Source organism: Macrotis lagotis, chromosome 3, assembly GCF_037893015.1.
Source record: "Macrotis lagotis isolate mMagLag1 chromosome 3, bilby.v1.9.chrom.fasta, whole genome shotgun sequence".
In the NCBI taxonomy this organism is placed as follows: domain Eukaryota; kingdom Metazoa; phylum Chordata; class Mammalia; order Peramelemorphia; family Peramelidae; genus Macrotis; species Macrotis lagotis.
The window spans coordinates 53,561,377-53,574,499 of NC_133660.1; the positions used below are offsets into that span (position 1 = coordinate 53,561,377).

Below are 13,123 nucleotides of genomic sequence, written 5' to 3' on the forward strand. Positions count from 1 at the left end.
AAAGAACTGCTATAAATACTTTTTTACACATAGGTTCTTTTCATTTTTGTTTTTAATCTCTTTGGAATACAGAACCAATACCGTTGTATTACTTGTTCAAAAATTATGTATGGTTTTGTTATCATTTAGACATAGTTTAAAATTGCTCTCTAGAATGATTGAATCAGTATATAACTTTACCAACAATACATGAGTGTTTTTATTTTCTCACATCTCCTTCAGCAGTTGTAATTTTCCTTCTCTGTAATATTAAACAATATGAGTTGTTTTTAAAAATATTTTGGAAATAAATTAATTTCATTTATAAGAACAAATTGCTTGCACATGTAAATTCAAAGTTTAACCTCAAGTATTATTTCTCCATAACAACACTGTGAAGTAGATATTCACATAATAATAAGAGATATCAAAGGTCACTTTTGTTTTTTTTTTATTGCAGTAATGAAGATTCACTCCTGAAAAGTCAGAAATTGTAGTCGTTGTAATATCTGACCAATGGGCAGTTTGTGCAATTGTCTGGCTCAAGAGCTCCCATATAATTTATTGATGTCTTGTGTACTCCTGGGAGCACTCTGTGTCATCACTTTGATATGTGTGATTTTTACCCTGAATCATGGGAATTATGACTAATTTCAAACACTGATTAAAAAATGAAGTACTTAAGTTAGTTGGAGGTTTAAATACATTAAGATTTTAAAATTAATTTTAAAATCTCTTTATATTCATAGCCAGAATTGAATGCAATGAACATAAGAAAGTTCATACATTTTAAAATGTCCTTTTTAAACTTGATGTGGTCTCAAATATTACAATGCTTAAAATGCTGCAAATTTTGATAAAAATATCTTTACCCAGAATATTAAAAGAAAACTAATGTTTATCAGAAATGAAATAAAGAGTAGTGTAGGTAGAACACACATAATAAAATTGTCTTTTCCCAGGATAATTCAATTTTGTATCCTGTCAGACTTGAAAGATCCAGAATCCCTCATTTTAATAAAATCTGTTCTTCCTTTTTCTGATAAGTTTAGTAGTAATAAAAGTTTTAAAAATAATAGTAAGAAAGTATGTTGCTTATTTTTTGCATGAGACTTACACCTAAATCTAGGAAAGGAAGACTGTAAATAAAACACTCGTAGGGATATATTCCAATCTTTTGCCCCAAATCCTTCCTATCTAAACATAATTTGATAGATTATGCCACTTTTCATTTCTTTTGTTCTTAGATATCAACAATTAGCTATTGACCTCCAGTACAGAAAATACTGAAATAATGTCATCATTATCGACTTTTAGAGTCATACCAAGTTGCTGTCTATTTCTGAATAAATTACAATGGATATTAAAATAAAAAATAGAATTTTCTGATTGTTGCCCTCATAATGCCAAGGAGCATATTGCATGTAATAGGGGCTTAATAAATGACATCCAATAAGCCTAATAGTTTTCATTATCTGTCATCACTGATAATTAGGAACTGACTGTCACTACATATTATTATTGTAATAAACTTCATTAAAGAACTGTGCCAAGTAAGGTCAGCTGAGGTATTTTAAGAGAACATGTCAACTCTCAGGAAATGGACTTTTTTTTTCACACTCTGTCATCCCTCCAATGCATAACATATCCCAGACTTGAACTGAATGAAGCAACAAGTCTCTCCTGGTAATTTTTAATTAGAGTTGTTTATGATTCAGCAATAAGTTTTGTAGTCAGTTCATGAGTGTTGACTTTATTACTATTAGATTCATTAGCATCTGTGATTTAGTCATTCATTCAAATTATTATGTGATTTCCTTTGAAAAGAGCAAGTTATTGATTTAAGTATTACAATTATTAACATTAAGTGTTTTAGTTGAAAAAATCTACATGTTTTGCTCAATCAAATAACATTTTATGAGTGCATTTATAAGGCATTGAACTCATCTATAAAATTTGTAATCTATTCAAAATTGTTTTATAAATATATATATATATATATATATATATATATATATATATACCAATGTATGAATTAAATGAATCCTGTGCAAGGTTGAAGTTCTTTTAATTTTAACTGATAAATATATTTAGGCTAGAATGGAAAAGCAAAATTATGTTGCAAAGGCATAAAACATGGTAAAAGCTAAATGATACTGAGTTTTACACTTGTGTAGTTTTTTGCTATAGCTAGAAAATTATCCATAATAATATTTATATTTCATATAGGAAGGCTGGTTTCGTTTTGAGATAAAATTAAGTTATAAAAATATTCTTTTTTGCTTAATTTCTCCCATATAGTGACTTTTTTCAAAAGATATTATTTTGTATAGCTAATTACTGAACAAATAAATATAGTTTAGATGGTTATAAATCTAGCTTCAGTATTACAACCTCCAGTACAATGATACAGTTCCAGTTAGCAAAATTTCCCAAGATGCTTTTGAACCTGCAAAATGCTATTCAAGTGTTTTGTTGTGTTTCTCTTGAATGGTTTTTCACATAAACTCAAGCAAGATCTTTTTTTATTTCAAAAGCCTTTTGTTTTCACTTCTCTATATGTGATGGACATGTATATATAAGCAATAAAGATAACAGAATTCATATAGAAATCTTAGAATTCCAAACAAGATTTTAGGAACAAAACCCAAGGTAGTTATCAGATAGGAAACAGAACCTCCAAGTAAACAAAATAATATCCTGATGTGAAATATCCAGAAAAGTCCTCGAAGTGAAAACATTTCCCTGAATGCATGTCTCTGTAAAGTGGACAGATCCATAAACCTTTCCACAATTTATCTGTATTTAAACAATATATTTAATGTATTTAAACTTACAACTGAGTTAAGTTAATAATTAAGAAATAGTGTGTGTTGGTATATAGGTATGCATGACATATTGACATGAGCATCCTCTCAAAATAATATATTGATGCAATTCTGCAACATATGGATTCTGATTGTCTTCACCAAATACTGGGAGGAGTAAGGTATCTGTTTGCCTGCAGATTGTACAATAGTCCCAAGCCACAAACCATATTGTCAGCATGAAGTAATGCAAGTACCACAAAAAAAAAAGATGTCCATAGTTTGTTTCAGTAGGAAAAGAAGTCGTATATACAGATTAGATAGGACATATCAGTATGGCAATGAAAGCAAAACTGATCATAACTCCCAAGGACTTGGTCATTTATTCCTTCCATAATTGAATCAACTAATATCAAATTCTGAATTTCAGATTGCTGTTTGTGCTTTCCAGTTCCACCACCCAGAGCACAACCATCGTGAACACTGCCGCCCAGCCCTTGTGACCCCAGAGAATCAATGAAATGGTCCAGGGAAGGGTTTGGCCAGGCTCCACAGCAGGGAGAGCAATCAGGGACTCCATCAGGCATCTCCAGGGGTCAAGATTTTGAGAATCAAGTCCAGGCCACTCACCTAGTCTTGTCTCCAGCTATCCCCACCCAGTGATTCAGAGACTCAGACCTTTAGAAATCCTGCCTCAATGACCCCACCCAGAAGAGGCTGCAGTGCCACTACCACACAGGCTGACCCATGCCCCTAAGGATACAGAAGGATACAGTTGTTTTAATTTACATTTCTCTAATCAATAGTGATATAGAGCATTTTAATATATGATTAAATATAACTTTGATTACTTTATCTGAAAACTTTTTATATTCTTTGCCTAACAATTTAGGAATGGCATTTATTTCTATAAATTTGACTGGTGTTTTTTTTTTTTTATGCAGCTTTACTTCTGACTGACTTTATCTATTTCCCTGCATGAATGACTAGTTCTACCCATGTGTTATACAAGGCAAAGAGTATCTTTCAAGAATCTGTGCTGATTCTTACTGCCTGTCACATTGAGCTCAGATTCCTTAGTCTGATGTTCAAGTTCCCCCATGGTAACCACAAATTTAAGAATGAGTTATATACTAAAATTTTATTTGTAAATCATTTATTTCAAGTTAAACAATTCAAATTGATTTAATTCAATTCAATTCTGGTGGACTCAGTTCTATTCAATGCAAATCACTTCATTGTGTCAACCATAGTATGACCTATGATGGAACTGAAGATTGATGTAAAGAAGGAAAAATTATGTTCCTTAATCTCAAGGACTTTATTATTTTATGTTTGATATTTTTGTGGGGGTGAGGGGGAAGACAATATTTCAATTCAGTTCAATTCAATTTAATGAACACTGAATAATGATTCCCCACCTCAATACACTCCAATGGCTCCTTATTGTCTCTTAAAAAAAATGCAAACTCTTCTTTTTGGCACTTAAAATCTTTCTCATCCTGTCATTACACGTGAGTATTATACATGTACATGTTTCTCCTTCAAGCTGTCTATGGTCTAAACAAACAGGCTTTCATATTGTTGTTGACCCTGGGCATTCTATCTCTGTGCCTTTGCACTGGTTTTCCTCCTTGCCTGCATAGATAGATAGATAGATAGATAGATAGATAGATAGATAGATAGATAGACAGATAGAGCGTGAGCTGGATAGAGATAGATGGATAGACAGATAGAAAGTAATATAGAGCAAGCTCGATAGAGATAGAAAGACAGATAGATGATAGAAAGAAAGATAGATAACAGAGCGAGCTCAGTAGAGATATATAAATAGAGCAAGCTTGATAAAGATAGAAAGACAGAGAGAGAAATAGTGTGTGTCTGTAAATAGGTATGCATGACATATGCATATCTACATAGCTATATGTGTATCTGTATCCTATCTATGTGTGTATATTTTCTTAGGGATCAGAGCAGTGCCTAGCACAGAAGAGGCACTTAATAAATGTTTATTGATTAGTTGATATGCAAACGACATTTACAAGGAGAGCCTGACATGACAAATGACAATCATTTCCTTTCCCTTAGGAAACTTGTGATCTAAAGGTGAGAGGACTGATGTCTACACAAACAACTCTGTGACAAACAAAACCATGATGAAAGTGTCAGGTCAATTGAACAAACTATGAGCATTGTTAACTGACCACTGTGTCCTAAGTACTATGCTAGGGATTCAAGAAGCAAAGGTAAATTGAACTTTCCTTTGCTTGGAGAACCTTACATTCTGTAAGTGAAAACTGACTGAAAGGAATTACCTATTAGATATATAGATGGGAAATAGAGAGTGCTAGGGATAGAAAGGATCACAGATAGTTCATTGTTTTTGCACCAATTAACAAATAATACTATAATCGAAAAAGAAACAACTAGGGGAAATCTTTGCAAAACATTTCCCTGATAAATGTATAATTTCCAAGATGCATAAGAAAATAATTCAAAGGGCAGTTAGGTGTCGCAGTGGATAGCACAACGGCCCTGGAGGCTAGAGTACCTGAGTTTAAATTCGGCCTCAGACACTTAATAATTACCTAGCTGTGTGGCCTTGGACAAGCCACTTAACCCCATTTGCCTTGCAAAAACATTAATAAAGAAAAGAAAAAGGAAAAAGAAAAGAAAATATTTCAAAATTATGAGAATTAAAGCTATTACCCAATTTATAAATGGCCTAAGGATATGAATAAATAACTCTGAAGGGAAAAAACTAAACTAAACTAAACTAAATCTTTATACCTATAGCCAAATTAAAAAAAAACAAATCAGAGAAAAGCAAATTTAAGAAATTTTGAGATTCCATCTCACTTTCATCAGACTGCTAAAGATGACAAAAAAGAAAAATTATAAATATGGTAGGACTTATGAGAATACAGACACAAGGATGCATAGTTTGTAATTGAATAAATTTTTCTGACCATTCTGAAAAGCAATTTGTAATTACACATAAAAAGTTACTAAACAGTTTAAGACATCTCTATGCTAATTTTAGGCCTATATGCACAAAAAATTAAAAATAAAATAAAATGGGAAAAATTCTTATGCCCAAAAAAATTATAGTAGTTCTTTATAGATTAAAAAAAGGTAAAAAAATATCCTTTCAGCATAGCAAGCAATGGGAATAAGAATACCCTAGCTGTAATTTGTGAATGTTGCTTTCCCTACCATTTCCTCATCTTCATTAATTTTAGTGCCTCCCAATTATCTCAAATTTATTTGCATATATCATTTTGTACATAATTGTCAGCATATTCTCTATTAGACTATGAGTTCCTTGAGATCAGGGATTATTATATTATTATTATTATTATTATTATTATTATTATTATTATTATTATTATTTGCTGTTCTTTGTATCCTGAAGACTTGCCATTTAGGAAGTGGTTTAAAAATGCTTTTTGGCTTGATTTACTGATTCTAGCAAGGCAGATCTTGAAGTTAGGAGTTCCAAGGATAGTGAAGATAATTCCAAATAGACAAGCCTTCCTATCCATGTCTCAAAATTTCTCTCACTTGCCTCCCTCATGGAAATGTTTGCAATATTTCTCATTTCCATGACTCATAGAAGAACAGAATAGATTTTCCTTCAACTTGGTTACTCTTTGTGCCTAAACATCTTCTTCTCCAATTATTTTTTTGAGTTGTTGTCATTGTTTTTGTTTGCTTTACTGTTAGTGACAGCATCTTACACAGCTGCTCTTGCACCTTCCCCAAACATTCTCTCTATAACTGAGGTCAATTTAGAATTCTAGATGAAACTTCCTGACTCCAGATTCAGTGCTCTATCCACTGTACCACCTAACTGCTCCATTATGGTCCAGCATCACCTCTTTATCTGATGGATTGATTTGACAAATAAAAGAATTTGCTCCACAACAAGTTGAAATGCTGCTGATGTATGTCATACTTTACATAGACCTTTAGGGAATTTGACATTTTGATATCTGGGTTTACGGAGTTCCACAGTCATAGTCCCCGAAGATTGAAAAGGATTGGGAAAGTACTTTCTCATCTTTTATTTTTTTAAGGGGAGTCAAATTGGTCATTGTAATTTTGGAGTATTTAGTTTGTATTATTTTCTTATTAATAATCTTTCTATTTACATTGTTATAGCAATTATGTGCTTTTTCTGGTTCTGTCTTCCATGCTTTGCATTAGTTGAAATATGTCCTTACATATCTTTTGATACTTCTCCATTCACCAACATGTCAAATTTGTCATTAATTTAGTTTTCATTTATTTTATACTAAAAGAAATATTGATGTAAATATTTTGCTATAAAAATCATTTCTTTCTTTTTATCATTGGCCTCTTTGGATTCTATATGAGCATTTTAGTGAATCAATCAATTTTTATTTAGTACTTAAATCACAAACCCAAATATGAAGATAGAAAATGTTTGGATAGATACATGAAGAATAAATGAATAGATGATAGAGATAGACAGATGGATAGGTAGATAGATAGATAGATAGATAGATAGATAGATAGATAGATAGATAGATAGATGATAGATAGATAGATAGAATAATCCCTACTCTCAAGGAATTAAGTGTAATACCAAATTTCTTTCTGGACTTGTTAGACCAATTCAATTCATAGATCTAAGAAAAGTCCTTTATTGAAACTGTTTTTCTACAGTCTTTCTACAATATCTCCAACATCTTTTGTCTCTCATATTTTTTCTTCTCAGCCAATTTATTGTGTATGAAGTAAAACATTATGATTGTTTCGTTTTGCATTTCTCTTATTAATACTGTTTCAGAGTAATGTTTAATGTGCTGTTAATAATTTTAAATTGTTTTACTGAGAACTTTTATTATTTGCACACTTATCTAATGTGGAAATTGATTTTATCTTATATAGTTCCGCTAATTGTCTATATATTTTGAATTTTAGAAGTTTTGTACCTCTAAGCTCTTGATTCTTTTTTATTTTTTTACCTTTACCTGAAATAATCTCCCAGCTTCCTGTATCCCTCTATATTAATCTAACCCTTTTAACCTCATATCCAACATAAGTCTACATGCCCCCCTCTCCCCATTTAAAGTGTTTCATAATGGGCTCATCAGCAATTTTTTTATATTTACCTGAAACTGTCTTATCTCTTTTATGCATCACAATACTATGGAATTTATACTGACTAGAAATGGAGGACATGAGTCCAAATCCCAACTTTGATGCTTAAAGCCCCAGGAGTTATCTAAGTCACTAACCTCATTTGGCTTCAGTTTTTTTCACATGTGAAGTAGAGGTAGTGAGTCCGATGGATTCTGTTGTCTTTGTCAACTTAAATCCATGAGTGTATGAGCTTCTCTTTTATGTATCATTCATCTGCAATGCTCTTCTGTGGTTAACTGAGTCAAGGAATGATCCTGGGTTATTGAAGGCTTTCTTTGTGGAATGCAGTCTAAAGAAAGGTGACCAACTCCACCAGATCTAAAACTGTACTATAAAGCAGCAGTCTTGAAAACCACCAGGTACTAGTAAAGAAATAGAGTAATGGAACAGTGGATTAGGATAGGTTCAAAAGAAACAGTAGTAAAGACTAAGGAAATCTACTATATTAAAAACCAAAGACATTAGCTTCTGGGATAAGAACTCACTATTTGACAAAAATTATTGGGAAAACTAGAAAATGGTGTGGCAAAAACTAGGCATAGACTCACATCTCACACCCTATACCAAAATAAGATCAAAATGGGCACAAGATTTAGACATAATGGGTGACACTATAGATAAACTAATAGACCAAGAAATTATTTTTTTTGATTTATGGAAAAGGGGACAAATTTATGACCAAACAAGAAATAGAGTACTCTATAAACTGCAAAATGAATGAATTTGACTTTATTAAACTACAAAGTTTGGGCACTAATAAAATCAATTTTGCCAAAATTAGAAGGAAAGCAGAAAGCAGAAAGTTGTGAAACAGTCTTCACAACTGGGAATTCTGATAAAGGTCTCATTTCTAAAATATATAGAGAACCTCATCAAATAGATAAGCTTGGAAGTCATTGTTCAATTGATAAATGGTCAAAGAATATGAATCGATAGTTTTTCAAATGAAGAAATTACATATTTATAATCATATGAAAAAAATGTTCCAAATCATTATTGATTAAAGAAATGCAAATTAAAATAGCTGTGAGGTATCACCTCACACTTATCAGATTGACTAAGATGATAAAAAAAGGGTAAATGATCAATATTGGAGAGGTTGTGGGAGGCTTGAGGCATTAATGCATTGCTGGTGGAGTTGTGAATGGATCCAACCATTCTGGAGAGCAATATGGAACTATCACCAAAGAACAATAAAACTGATCATATCCTTTGACCCAACAATTCCAATACTAGGACTATATATCCAGAAGAAATGATAAAGAATGGGAAAAATCCAAAATGTCACAAAATATTCATAGCAGCTGTAATTGTATTGCCAAAGAATTGGAAATTGAGGGGATGCCTATCAATTGGGGAATGATTAAATGAATTATGGTACGTGAATATTATGGAATCATATTGCTCTATAAGCAACAATAATTGTTGAAACTCTAGAGAAGCAAGGAATGAGTTACAGAATCTTGATGCAGACTAAAGGGTGCAGAACTTAGAGAACAATGTATACATTAACAACAACACTGTGAGTTGATGCAGTTGCTCTCAGCAGTTCAGAGAACTAGAACAACCCTATTACACTGACTATGGACTATCCCCATTCAAAGGAAATAAAATCCTTCAGAATCTGAGGAATAGTTCATTTTTTTAAGCAAATATTTTTTAAAAATTTTATTTATTTTGAGATTTACAATTTTCCCCTAATCTTACTTCCCTTCCCCCCCACGCCCCACCCCCACAAAAGGCAGTTTGTCAGTCTTTACATTGTTTCCATGGTAAACATTGATCCAAATTGGGTGTGATGAGAGAGAAATGATATCCTTAAGGAAGAAACAAAAAGTATAAGAGATAACAAGATCAGACAATAAGATATCAGGTTGTTGTTTTTTTTTTTTTCTAAATTTAAGGTAATAGTACTTGGTTTTTGTTCAAACTCCACAGTTCTTTCTCTGGTTACAGATGGTATTCTTCATTGCAGACAGCCCCAAATTGTCCCTGATTGTTGCACTGATGGAATGAGCTAGTCCATCAAAGTTGATCATCACCCCCATGTTACTGTTAGAGTGTTCAGTGTTTTTCTGGTTCTGCTCATCTCACTCAGCATCAGTTCATGCAAATCCCTCCAGGCTTCCCTGAATTCCCACCCCTCCTGGTTTCTAATAGAAGTAGTTCATTGGGTTTTTAAATAAACTTCTCTTATGTATTTCTTTGCCTTGATCTTAATTCCTCATACCAAATATAGCTCACCTGTAAACACATTTAACACAAATGTGTAAGAACAATATTAATCTTTTCCCCTTTAATGGGGTGGGAAGGGAGGGTGGAAGAAAATTTTGTAACTTAGAAATATGCTTAGACATTTGGATGAATGTTAAAAAAAAACTTTCATAACATGCATTTGGAAATGTAAAGCAAATATTATATATATATATATTATGTAAAACAATAGGTTTGTATTTCAGAAGTTGGGAATTCAGAAGAATAAAGAAATGAAAACTATTTGGGGACATCTCAATGAATGCTAACTATTCAGGAATGAGCTGAGGCAGAGTATTTGTCTGAAGAGACATATTTTGAGCGAGGGAAGTGACTAAACTGTTCAAGGATCCTCAGCAAAGTATAGATAGTAGTGCTCTAGTTTTCCTATTTTGCTCATTAAGTTGATCTCATAGCAGGGAGGGACAGACAAAAGTGTGATGTGTAAGTATAGAGGCAGGAATTTGGCAATGCCATTTTAGTATTATTTAGAGGCCTTTGGCTCTAGAGCACTAAAGAAGTTTCTGGAGAAAAGATGCGAAAAGAGAGTTGTCTGGATTAATTCTAATACAGGGCTTTTTCCAAAAAAAAAAAAAAAAACCCAACCCCCCAAAACCCAACCCAAACAAACCATTTTGTGTTCTTAATATAAATCTATAAATTTAGAAGCTAATTTTAAAGCACTTTCAATGACCCATGGAACTCTGACCTTAGAGCCAAGAAGCCTTGAATTCATATTTTGCTCAGTGGCTATGTGATATCACTGTTTAAAACTGCAGTGGCAGAGAAAGTGTTGACCTGCACTGGTAGAAGGTCTTTCCTCATCGACTATTTTCTGATACCAATGAAATCACAAATTCTTTCAATGATACTTTTCATAATGTCAATGTTCTTTCTTCCTGTTTTCTCTCTCACAGAACCAAGAAATGAATAATAGATGAACAGATTGAGTGCTACATGAGCTTCTACCCATAAAACTTTTAAAAATTTAGAAGAAGTTCTCCAGTATGGTGAGAGAATTTGCAAAAAAAAAAAAAAAGATTTTTTGGAAAGAAATAAGCTAAAAGAACATAAAGTTCACATAAAGTTCACAAATCAAAGATAGGTTAAACGTTTTAGTGAGAAACGCACCTTGATGACATTATGAATTCATTGAATAATATTGAAATGGATTCCTGAAAACAGCTCCCAAAGGAATTCTGATGGTCTTTGTGTTTGTGTATGTGTGTTTCTGTGTGTGATTTTAGCTTAATTTCAATATTGATTCAGTAATAACAAATCTCCATTTATTTTTGTTTTTTAGACCAGACTAGTGATTGGATTAGTATTGAGAAATATCTTTGAGGAACGTCTCCATACCTATGTATGTTTACATCTTCTCTGCAACTTATAGTCTGAGAGTTTCTGGGGGGATTTCAGCGGGTAAGTGAATTGTCTAAGACCATGTGGCCAGTATTTTTCAGAGGTAGAATTTCAAACCAGGTCTTCTAACTCCAAGGCTAGTTCACTGTTCATTTATTACTTCTTTATTTTATGATATCATATAATTTATATTTTACATTACTTACCTGTGATAGAAACAATGATTGCTATTTGAATTTCAATTACATCCACTTTTTCAATTCTTTACATTACTGATATTTAGATTTGTCAATGTGCTCAATAAAACGTGACCATTTCTTTCTTTTTTTTAATGGTTTTTTGCAAGGCAAATGGGGTTAAGTGGCTTGCCCAAGGCCACACAGCTAGGTAATTAAGTGCCTGAGACCAGATTTGAACTCAGGTATTCCTGACTTCAGGGCCAGTGCTTAATCCACTGTGCCACCTGGCCACCCCAAAACCTGACCATTTCAATAAAACAGTGGAAAACAACCAGTCAGGATTTAATCGAAATGGAATAGCAATGGACACTTCACAGAAAGAAAAATAGAATCTCAAGTATGAACAAAATGTTCTCTTAAAGAACTATTGATTGTTCTGACTTGTTTTCTATCAGTAACATTCAGTGATTAATAAATAAAGGGCCACAGATTAGTGCATAATAGGAATGTTTAATTTGGTTAGGGGGCTCAGGAATAGTGCCCCCCTCAGATCAGGGCTTATATACTTCCTCAGTAGTCTTGGGACTGTATGCCATAATTATAAGAGTCAAGAAAAAGTTGAGCAGTCGTTGAGTGTGATGGTGTTGTTGGGTGCAACCAAGATCCAAGTCTGGAAGAGATGCATGGACAGTTATAGCAGCAAGTCTCCTGGAATTAAGTGCTGGCTGGTATGTAGGTACTGATCATTGTATTATTACCAGAGCAAATCTATTCATTGAAGAGTGGCTAAGCATGTTATAGTATATGATTTAATAGAATATCATTGCATTATAATAATTATAAGAAAATGAAATATTTATTACTAGACACTAATCTAAAACTTTTTGCCCCTACCTGAGAAGCCATCCCTTATAACAAATATGTATAGATCAGCAAAACAAACCAATTCTATGATCATATCTTAGAGTGTATATTTTATCTCTATTTCAATTCCATTACCACTCTCAATATTTGAGAACCAGGTTTCATTGTCATTATGAAGTCACTGTGTTAAGTGCTTTATTTTTTTTTTTGAGTAATTTAACAACTTTGTTAATTTTGACAAATACATGTGTATTATATTTGTGTAGTTATGTATATTAAATAAGTTAAAAAGAAAAAATCAAACTTTACAAAGAAATAGATGTGACATATATATATATATATATATATATATATATATAAATGGTAAAATTAAGACAGACACAAACTTAAATATAATTAGACTATCAAACTGTAAACAGAAAGAAAATCAATAATAATGCAATTGAAACTGAATATTATGAAATGATATTACAAGAGGAGAAATGACTCATCTACTTTTTTACAAAG

At 32.3% G+C, this 13,123-nt stretch overlaps 1 pseudogene; it reads right to left on the reverse strand.

The window, feature by feature from the left end:
* Positions 1-2,509: 2,509 nt before the first annotated feature.
* LOC141519116 (E3 ubiquitin-protein ligase RNF170 pseudogene) lies at positions 2,510-5,270 on the reverse strand (annotated as a pseudogene).
* Positions 5,271-13,123: the final 7,853 nt, after the last annotated feature.